An 11,312-nucleotide genomic window follows, 5' to 3' on the forward strand; every position below is an offset into this window, starting at 1 on the left:
ATTCTAAAAGCTTCTTCCTGTTTTGGTCCCCCATTCAAACTTAACAGATTTACATGTTAGCTTAGTTAAGGGAATGGCTATTCTAAAAAAATGTTGAATAAATCTTCTACAATATCTGGCCAATCCTAAGAAACTTCTAACCTCAGTTGGTGACTCAGAGGTTTTCCTCTAGATACCACCGAAACTGGCCGCGGCCGCCCGTTCCCGGGTTTGTTAGGGGACGGTGGTTGCGACAGAAGGTGGTATCAGAGCTAAGCCACTGATTCAGCCACAGAAGTGTTCTGCTGACACCAAAGTTCAATCTGTTAGGAAATAAATTATGGAAATACATGCATAATTGTATTTTATTGTTGTGTGTTATTTGACTATTTGTTAGTTTACAGTATGAGCGACCAAGGACCTTCCGACGCCTACCGTCAGTTGTCCAGCTCACCTAGGAGCGAAGGCACCTCTTCACAGCCTGCCCTCTCAGGGTATTCAGCTGACAATGAAGATGGAATATTCGTGTTTAAGGCTCAGTCTGAAGAGCCATTCCCTCCTAAAAAGAGAGGATGGTTCAGTAGGGGAGCACATGAATGTAAGAAAAGAATGAAAAAGTTGCAACAACAGCGAGCCCTAGCAGCCGCTAAAAGAGAAACAGATGCCCACACTCAGGATATGCTTAATAGGAGTTTAGCCAATTTCCATATCCTAGCAAACACAGCTGCAGACCCTAACCTGGAGCAACTCATAGCACCCCAACCCTTACCACAGTTCCCCACCCAGCTAATGGAAATCGAAAACAACCCAGAAAATCAAATCCAAATGCATGATTTTAACCCAGAAGAGATACCTAGGATACCAGCACCCAATCCCTTAGACCCAGACTACGACCCATGGTTAGATGAGCATAGGGATTACCAGCAGCGATACCCAATACCAGAAGATGAACCTCTGCCGAATCTAGCAGCCTACCCAGGTTTAGACCCTCTAGATCCCTACTATGATAACGATGAATACATTAGGGAAATTCTAGATAATCCATACCCATACCAGGAACCCATGCCCTAGTTCCCAAACCTAGTCCCAGCACCTGCACCCCCAATGAGTGCAGAAAATGTGCAAGAGCTCTGAACTTTCGAAGAAGAGATTTTAGAAAGTAGCGAGAGGATGAGACAGGTTGGAGAGCAACTCGTCTGGAAGTATGACGAGCGCAATATGGAGTTCTGGATGAACCCATATCCGTGATGGTGATGGTAGTAGTAATAATAATAATAATAATAATATAATATATGATATGTGTGTATCTAAATATATAGCTATAGATGCCTACTAGTATTGTAATTTTTATTTCGGTTATATTGTAATATATATGGATGCATAGTATAAGAAAGAGTAAGTCGTAATGTTCGACGTTTTTGATCAATATGTGTGTTGTGTGATTGGTTGTATTACATATCATCTGGTGATATTAATAGTTGGCAAATGTTTAAAATTCAGATGGACAACGAAGTGAACCAGGAAAACCATAATGATAATAACCAAAACGACAATAACCCGAATAATGATATTCCGAACAACGATAATAATGGAAACCAAGTGGATAACAGTGCCATCCAACACATAGTGGCACAAGGGATAATAGATGCAATGCCATTTATTATCAAACAGTTAGGGAAGCTGATAATAAAAGTAACCATAGCAGTAAGCGACCAACTGAACCTGAACACAGCATAAACAATGGACCCATACTTCAAGTGCCCATTCCCAAAAGAAGAAGAACCATATCTTATGGTTGTTCTTATAAAGAATTCTGGTCTTGTAAACCAATGGAATTCTCAGGCAATGAAGGGGCTGTTGCAGCTCTACGCTGGATAGAAAAGACTGAGGCTGTTTTAAAAATAAGCAAGTGCGCGGAAGAGGATAAGATAATGTTTGCATCCAATATGTTTGAGAACTCAGCCTTAGAATGGTGGAACCCTTGTATCACCAGAACCAGTATTAATCTCCCCTCACATCTAGGGATTAATCAGTGAAATTAGGCATGTAGTCAAGGCAGCTAGACCCCAAACCATAGAAGAAGCTATAGAAATAGCAAATACCTTGACTGATGAATTAGTGCGTACACGAGAAGAAGACCAGAGGAGAAACCTAGCTCAATGGCTTACCCAAGAATTTCGTTATGGAAATTCCAACCGTGGGAAAAATGTAGGTTCTACCTCTGCACCCTACTGCAAGGCTTGCAAGAAAAAGCATTCGGGAAAATGCTCCACATACTACAATTTCTGCAAGATACCAGAGCACAAGGAAAAAGATTGCAGGAGGAAACCTAATAATGGAATGTGCTTCAACTGTGGAGAAAAAGGTCACATCAAGCCGAATTGTCCGAAACTAGTTCCAGCCATGGGCAATAAGACTACCAAAAATGCTAGAGCCTTTGTTCTGACGACAGATGAAGCCAAGATGATTCCGGATGTGATAGCCGGTACGTTTTTAGTTAATGATGTTTTTGCTAAAGTATTATTTAACTCTGGTGCAAACCAAAGTTTTATTAATACTTCATTTTGCAAACTTCTCAATCAACCATTAACTAAACTCCCACAAGAATGTCTAGTAGTGACAGTAAATGGGGAAACCGTTAGAATTTCTGAAATCTTGCATGGAGCAAGAATAGAATTTTTAAATCAAAAGTTTATTGCAAACCTTTACCCGATGAATCTGGCAGGATTTGATATTGTATTAGGAATGGATTGGTTAATAGCCAATAAAGCCAATATTTTATGTAATCAAAAGTCAATCCAAGTAAATTTACCAAGGGGTAAAAACATCACAATTAAAGGAGATAAACCATCTAGATCCACGAAATTCATCTCTGTGATGAAAACAGCAAGTCATATAAGAAAAGGATCCTTAGTGTATTTGATTTCCATAATCACTAACACCAAAGGAAAAGAACTAAGAGATATTCCAGTAGTATCTCAATTTTCAGATGTATTTACAGAAGAATTACCAGGACTACCGCTAGACAGGGAAGTTGAATTCAGAATACATCTGCTACCAGGTACCACACCAATTGCTAAAACACCTTACCGTTTGGCACCCGCAGAAATGCAGGAACTGAAGAAACAATTAGACGAATTGTTGGAGAAAGGATTCATACAGCCAAGTTCATCGCCATGGGGAGCACCAATCTTATGCGTTAAAAGAAAGACGGATCAATGCGTATGTGCATTGAGTACCGTGAATTGAACAAGGTCACGATTAAAAATCGGTATCCATTACCGAGAATCGATGATCCGTTCGATCAATTGCAAGGAGCTCGATTGTTCTCTAAAATCGATTTAAGGTCAGGATATCATCAATTAAAGGTACAAGAAGAGGACATTCCTAAGACCGCTTTTAGAACAAGGTACGGCCATTATGAATTCACTGTCATGCCATTTGGTTTAACCAATGCTCCAGCTGTATTTATGGACATGATGAACCGAATATGTAAGCCATATTTGGATAAATTCATAATTGTCTTTATAGATGATATTCTCATTTACTCTAAGATTAAAGAGGAACATGCAAAGCATTTGCACGCACTTCTAAGTTTACTGAGAAAGGAAAAACTTTATGCAAAGTTTTCAAAGTGCGAAATTTGGATAGAACAGGTACAGTTTCTTGGACATCTAGTCAATCATGAAGGAATTCATGTGGGCCCCACCAAGATCGAGGCGATTACCCAAGGTTTACCATTTTTGGCAGTGGAAATTTCATCAGGACCGTAGTTAGGTATTTTCTCAGAGTAAAATACCACACTTTCATAATATTAAACACGTGGGAAAAATCCCAAGTTTTAAGTACACACATTTTCATAGGGATAAACCCTATTTTATTTAATAAAAACATCTCTTTATTTTAGGTAACTTTATAGCCACTTTTCCAAGCCTTCAGTGCTGTCCAGCTGGCTTCTATTTGGCTTTCACATTTTGTTACCTGAAACGCGTTTAAAAACATTTTGTCAGTGGGAAATACTGGTAAGTAAATCTCATTTTAATCAAGTTTAGTAAAACCATTGTACAGTATTGAGGGCGGTCGCGCAATTACATTTGTTTCCATCTACTTAGTTACCACCCACGGTACTGTCAACCCGACTTGTGGTCATGTTACTCCTCGCAAGGTAGTAACAAAATTTTGTATACAAACGCCCAACATACCGACGATAATAGTAGAATACAAATACTCAATAACTGTTTAATATATTATTAATTGTGTGAGGTTTTGTAAAAACAATTTGCGAAAAGGAGATTACTCACATTGCTATCTTAGGTTTTCCTTTAGAGTTTCCAGGTGATTATCTATTAAATACACAAATGCACACATGTTAGTATAATAACCCAATATTTACATTAGTAATACCCTCCCCAAGACGGCATTCCAACGACTACGTCGGGCAGAACCTCGACAGCCGTTACGGAACCCTGGATCAATCGGGCAGCGTATCTAATACGTAATCGGGGTTATAATACTTACAACGGGGCAAAACTTCATTATTTTAGGGGGTATTATACCCGAAAATTACTTCAACTATGTGAGAATTCGAGAGAAAGAAAAGTTTGTGAGTGAGTGGGACTGAAGGCCGATGCTCCCAATTTATAGGAGCTGATTTCGAGTCCCTCGCGGCCCGCGTAGAAGTCTTCTAAGGGCTTTGCGGCCCGCGTAGTAGGGGTATTAGGGCCTAGCTATGACTGGTCAGCACTATAGGGTCGACACGAACGTAGAAGGTAGCCAAAGGCTACGCGTCCCACGAGCGACACCAGAATTTTGTTTTTAATTTAGTTTTAATAAAATTAAAGGTATTCGGGGTCCGTTTTCGCATACGGGTTGTATTTTAGGACATAATGGGACATTCTAATTATTTTTAGGGTGTCGAAAAATTTAGGAGGGTTGTTATAGACAGCCTCAGTCTTTAATATCCAGCGTAGAGCTGCAACAGCCCCTTCATTACCCGAGAATTCCATTGACCAGAATTCTTTATAAGAACAACCATAAGACATGGTTCTTCTTCTTTTGGGAATGGGCACTTGAAGTATAGGTCCATTGTTTACATTGTGTTCTGGTTCAGTGGGTCGCTTACTGCCATTGTTATTTTTATTATCTGCTTCCCTAACTGTTTTGATAATATATGGCATTGCATCTATTATCCCTTGTGCCACTATGTGTTGAATGGCACTGTGTTTCCATTATTATCATTGTTCGGGTTATCGTTATTCGGGTTATTGTCATTCTGGTTTTCCTGGTTCACTTCGTTGTCCATCTGAAATTTAAACATTTACCACGTATTAATATCACAAGATAATATTTAATCTAATACAAACTGATACTGGAATTTAAAATTACAATACTATTATGCATCCATAACTATTGTATAGATTTTTTTCAAACATACACACATATTATATATTATTTTATTATTATTATTATTATCACCATCACGGATATGGGTTCATCTAGAACTCCATATAACGCTCGTCATACTTCCAGACGAGTTGTTCTCCGATCTGCCTCATCCTATCACTACCTTCCAAAATCTCCTCACCAAAGGTTCGGAGTTTTTGCACATTCTCTGCACTCATTGGGGGTGCAGGGGCTGGTACTGGGTTTGGGAACTGGGGCATGGGTTCTTGGTAAGGATAAGGATTCTCTAAAATTCTCCTGATGTATTGATCGTTATCATAGTAGGGATCTAGAGGGTCCAAATCTAGGTAGGCTGCTAGATTTGGCATGGGTTCGTCTTCTGGTATTGGGTAGCGTTGCTGGTAATCCCTATGGTCGTCAAACCACGGGTTAGGTGCTGGTATTCTAGGTATCTCATCTGGGTTGAAATCAGGCATTGAGATTTGATTTTCTGGGTTGTTCTCAATTTCCATTGGCTGTGTGGGAAACAGTAGTAATGGTTGGGGTGCTATGAGTTGCTCCAAGTTAGGGTCTGCAGCTGTGGTTGCTAGGATATGGAAATTTGCTAGACTCCTATTGAGCATATCCTGGGTGTGGGCATCTGTTTCTCTCTTGGTGGCTGCTACAGCACACTGTTGTTGTAACTTTTTCATTCTCTTCCTACGTTCATGCGCTCCCCTACTGAACCATCCTCTCAATGACTCTTCAGACTGAGCCTTAAACACGAATATTCCATCTTCATTGTCAGCTGAATACCCTGAGAGGGCAGGCTGTGAAGAGGTGCCTTCGCTCCTAGGTGAGCTGGACAACTGACGGTAGGCGTCAGAAGGTCCTTGGTCGCTCATACTGTAAACTAACAAATAGTCAAATAACACACAACAATAAAATACAATTATGCATGTATTTCCATAATTTATTTCCTAACAGATTGAATAATATCTTGATGTCAGCAGAACACTTCTGTGGCTGAATCAGTGGCTTAGCTCTGATACCACCTTCTGTCGCAACCCCCGCCCCCTATCTGTCCCGGGAACGGGTGGCCGCGAGATTCAGTTTTGGTGGTATCGGTGTTTATCATTTTGGCAGCGGAAATTTCATCAAGACCGTAGTTAGGAAATATTTTATCAGAGCAAAACACCACATTTTATATAAATAAGTATATTGGGATAAAACCCAAGTTTTGATTACAAGCTGATTTATAGAGGTAACCCCTATTTTATTAAAATAAAATATCTTCTTTATTTAGGTAACTTTTATAGCTATTTTTCTAAGCCTTCAGTGCTGTTCAGCTGGCTTCTATTTGGCTTTCACATCTTGTTACCTGAAACGCATTTAAAAACATTTTGTCAGTGGGAAATACTGGTGAGTGAATCCCAGTTTAATCAAGAAGAGTTTTATCTTTTAACAGTATTGAGAGTGATTACAATGTTTATATCTACACAATTACTTATTCAGTATTGTCAATCCTGACTGGTGGGTCATATTACCCATTGGCTAACTCGTTGTCCAATGGTAACGTGTTCCACATTTTGTATACAAAACCCCAACATACCGGCAGTAATTGAAGAATTACAAAGACTCAATCACTGCTAATCACATTGTAAAATATTTAAGGTTTTGTAAAAATAGTTTACAAAAAGGAGATTACTCACATTGCTGTCTTAGGGTTTTCCTTAAAGATTTCCTGGTGATTATCTATAAATGACACAAATGCACACGTGTTAGTATAATAACCCAATATTTACATTAGTAATACCCTTCCCGAGACAGCATTCCAACGACTACGTCGGACAGAACCACGACAGCCGTTACGGAACCCTGGATCAATCGGGCAGCGTATCTAATACGTAACCGGAGTTATGATACTTACCACGAGGCAGAACTTCGTTATTTAGGGGGGTATTATGCCCGAAAATTACTTTAATTATGCAGAAATTCGAGAGAGAAAGAGATTGTGAGCGGTTTGGGACTGAAGCCGATGGCCTCTATTTATAGGGCCTGATTTTGTTTTTGTCGCGCCCCGCGAAGAAAGAAGGCAAGGCCTTCGCGGCCCGCGACATAGGTTGGGTAGGCCCTAGCCTTGTCGGGTCACCGCTCTAGCTTCGACACATGGCTGCTACGTGGCAGCACCGGGTGCCGCCGGTTGTCCAGGCGCTCGCGGCCCGCGTAAGACCAAGGTTGGGTCTTCGCGGCCCGCCACAACCTAAAAATTCTGTTTTTTTAAACTAAATTCAATAAAAATAAAGGTATTCGGGGTCCGTTTTCGTATTTGGGGTATATTTTAAGACGTATTAGAACATTTTAAATATTTTTAGGGTATCGGAATTATTTAGGAGGGTTGTTATACATACCGTATCATAAAATATTATATTGTATTGTATTATATCATATCACTGACCACTGAGGCATTTCAAGGTGCGGGTGGGCCTCACGTTGCAATTCGCCTGGGGAATACTTGTGAATTTCTAGATAATACTTTCCTACGTTGTTAAAAAAATACATAACTTATCTATTTTTGGTATTCACATATGATTGTCATAAAATAGTTGTTTATAGTGAATTAGTTTTTAATAGGTAAAAAGTAAATAACATAATATCTACTTGCGTTTCATATTCGCGAACAAAATATCTATATTTTCAAAAGTCTTTGATGGTAATTCCCATCGAGTTTGAGTTTAAAATTGTTTAATGGATTAATCATTATCCATAATGTGAAATACCATGATGTTATATATGTCACCTAGTATGGTATCAAGTTATGTTTTCTAAGAATATTAATAATTTAGAGATCTGCAATAACAACAATTATGGTTGGTAAAGACAAACATACATAAATTCGTCCTTAATCTTCACAAATCTGTTGCCCATATTAAGGACACCATCTTCACCAATCTGTTGACCATATCATACTCAAATTGAGATATTTAAGTTTTTTTTTAATTATTAGGACCACACACACCCTTTAATTTGTTTTTCATACTAAATTAGTTGGAAGTTTGGGAGAATCTGTTGATGGTTTAATTTTGATATGAAATTGGGTGACCTTTTGACACCAGTAGTCCATGTTGCTTTCCAAAAATGCTCCATGTTCTATATGAATTTTTAGTAATTGTGTTATTAATATGCTTCTAGGTTGGTTAAATAATGGCTTGATATAGAATGTAAGTTTAATTCTCCAGTGATGGTCAAGTTAATAAAAGCCAAGGTGAAATATATATCCAGGCTTCTTTGTATTACAAATAGCAACATGTCGCTCTTTGATTGTCAGTATCCGTTGGTAACCGATTGTGGAACACGTCATCGGTCATTGTGAGTGAAACGTTTCAAAGATCTTTTGTGCAACGTGTCACTACTATCTGATTGGATGAATAGCAACGTGTCACTCTTTTATTGGTCGTGACACGTTGGTGATTAATTGTAATGAAGAGAGTTCAGGTGGAAAGGGATTTTAGTTTTGGTAACTGATTGTGGAACACGTCATTGTGAGTGAACCGTTTCAAAGATCTTTGGTGCAACGTGTCACTATCTGATTGGATGAATAGCAACGTGTCACTCTTTTATTGGTCGTGACACGTTGGTGATTAATTGTAATGAAGAGAGTTCAGGTGGAAAGGGATTTTAGTTGAGTTGATCCTAGTATAAAGCATGATATTGGGGTGCCCTGATAATACATATGAGTCGAGTGTAAACTAACGCTTAGCTAGAGGTGGAAATACCAAGTTTGAGAGAAAAGAAAGGTTTGAAATCATCGATTCTAAGATTAGTAAAGATCGATCCAAGTACACGTACGGATCACAGAAAGATCAATCAATTGAGAACTAGATTAATGCAGGAAATTTTGTTTGAGAAAAGGTTCATCTTCCTTGGTGCCCGGGCATCATTTACCCTGTACCGCCATTGGTATGTCCTTGCTAGTTCTGGCTCTTTGAAAATTTTTATGGCAATTTTCTGCAGTGCAACCATCCTGGATCTCCTTTTGATGTAACTAAAAGCATTGATTTTTAACGTTTTGACTACAAGTTTTATTACTTTTAACTTTAGATTGTTGTATTACGTGCAGGATGGTAAAAGGGTTGAATCTTTGGGAACAATCACAAAGTATGATGATTTGCATTTTGTCGAGAAGGAAGATGGTAAGTCTACCTGTGGTTCAAACCAAGGTCAAATGTTCTAACACCTACATGTTTCCCATTATAAAACAATGATCATTTCGGCAATTCTTTAGGTAACTACAGTCAAGTGTTGACTTCTACATGTGGAGGGGCACCTAATTTTGTTGTGCATCCTCGAAATGATGAGAGTGCTTTGGTGCATTTCAGTGAAAGAGCTTGAACGGAAACTCGGTGATCGCCGGACTCTAAAAATCCAAATCGGTGGGGTTCGAGCTCTTAAAAATCTAATATTTTACACTACAAACAACAAATTTTCAGAAATTAACACTACACGCGAAAATCGACGGGGCTGGGGCACCCCCGGGCCGCCATTATCCTCCGCCCATGGGTGCAGACAAAGGTTTATATGAATTGTAACTTCTTTGTTAGTTTTATTTAATGGTGTTATTTGGGTCTGTGTTTTGTGAATCTTGTTAAACATGTCGTATTATTAGTGTTATTACTTATATTTACCAACGTTAAATATGATGTGTGTTATATCCGTGTTAATGTTTAAAAATATGACACATTTAGTTAAATAGCTCGTTCAAAACATGAATGATAATTGCAAATTCTAACTTGATGACTATTTACTTGTCACTAAAAGAATTCTAACATTATCAAGGGCAGAATACTTTATGGTGTTTAGAATAGGATTAGCAAAACTATAACATTAAGTCGTATTTTGGTTTCTAAAAATTATTTTAAGTATGACATATTTAAAATCTAAATCCATCACATAGCCAAAGTGTGGTTAGAATTCTAATTCAATTTAATGAGGTGTTCATGGTAGAAGTTTATGAACGTGAATACCATGAACTTCGTTAACATTCGCAACAAAAAGAGAATGCTTACAACTTGTAGGCGGAGTTTAAAATTTAAAAAAGTAAATAAATAAAAATTACAATTATTATTATTATTATTATTATTATTATTATTATTATTATTATTATTATTATTATTATTATTATTATTATTATTATTATTAGGGTGTTAATATTCACACCCCCGTCCCGCTATCTTTGTATATATATACATAGATATATTTAGAGAGAGATAGAGTGAAAAATGTGTGGCAATAAGATAAGTCTATTATTATTATTATTATCGTGTCATGTCATATATTCTTATTAGGGGTATGTTTGGTATGGAGCTTTTAGGTGCTTTTAGAAGCTTCTAGCTTTAAGCTTTTAAAAAAAAGCTCATACTCAATAAAAAGTCTTATTTGGCTGAAGGAGCTTTAAGCTTTTAGGTTAGGAGCTTGAAGCTTTTGGTTGAAAGCTACTAGTAGTAGCGTTTAGAAGAAGCTACAAGCTTTTAGGGAAAAATTGACTAATTTAACCTCTAAAAATAAGGAACTTTTTAATGCATCAACTTTCTAAATTTTTAGTTATGTCTATTTTGATAATTTTATACATTTTATTAAAAGCTCCAGCTACTTTACCAAACATCAAATATATCTAAAAAGCTACAGCTACAGCTACCAGCTTCCAGCCACCAACCACCAGCTACCAGCTTCCAGCTTTCAGCCACCAGCTAGTTTTGCCAAACATACCCTAGATCAAATCAAATCAAATCAAATCATATCATATTACATTATATAAGTTTGTATCATGTTATATTACATCATATTGTATCTTATTAATTCAAATATATCAAAGCATATAATAAAATTTCTAATCATATCACATCATGTCTTTCTATATTAACATAAGTGAAGTGATACAACATGGCTCACAA

At 37.6% G+C, this 11,312-nt stretch overlaps 1 long non-coding RNA gene across 1 annotated transcript; it reads left to right on the forward strand.

The window, feature by feature from the left end:
• Nucleotides 1–9,118: 9,118 nt before the first annotated feature.
• On the forward strand, nt 9,119–10,056 carry LOC110925508. The gene is made up of 3 exons (XR_002584517.1): nt 9,119–9,321; nt 9,482–9,554; nt 9,647–10,056. It is a non-coding gene; the product is annotated as an uncharacterized LOC110925508 (long non-coding RNA).
• The last annotated feature ends 1,256 nt before the right edge of the window (nt 10,057–11,312 follow it).

This window comes from Helianthus annuus, chromosome 17 (genome assembly GCF_002127325.2).
Source record: "Helianthus annuus cultivar XRQ/B chromosome 17, HanXRQr2.0-SUNRISE, whole genome shotgun sequence".
Classification (NCBI taxonomy): domain Eukaryota; kingdom Viridiplantae; phylum Streptophyta; class Magnoliopsida; order Asterales; family Asteraceae; genus Helianthus; species Helianthus annuus.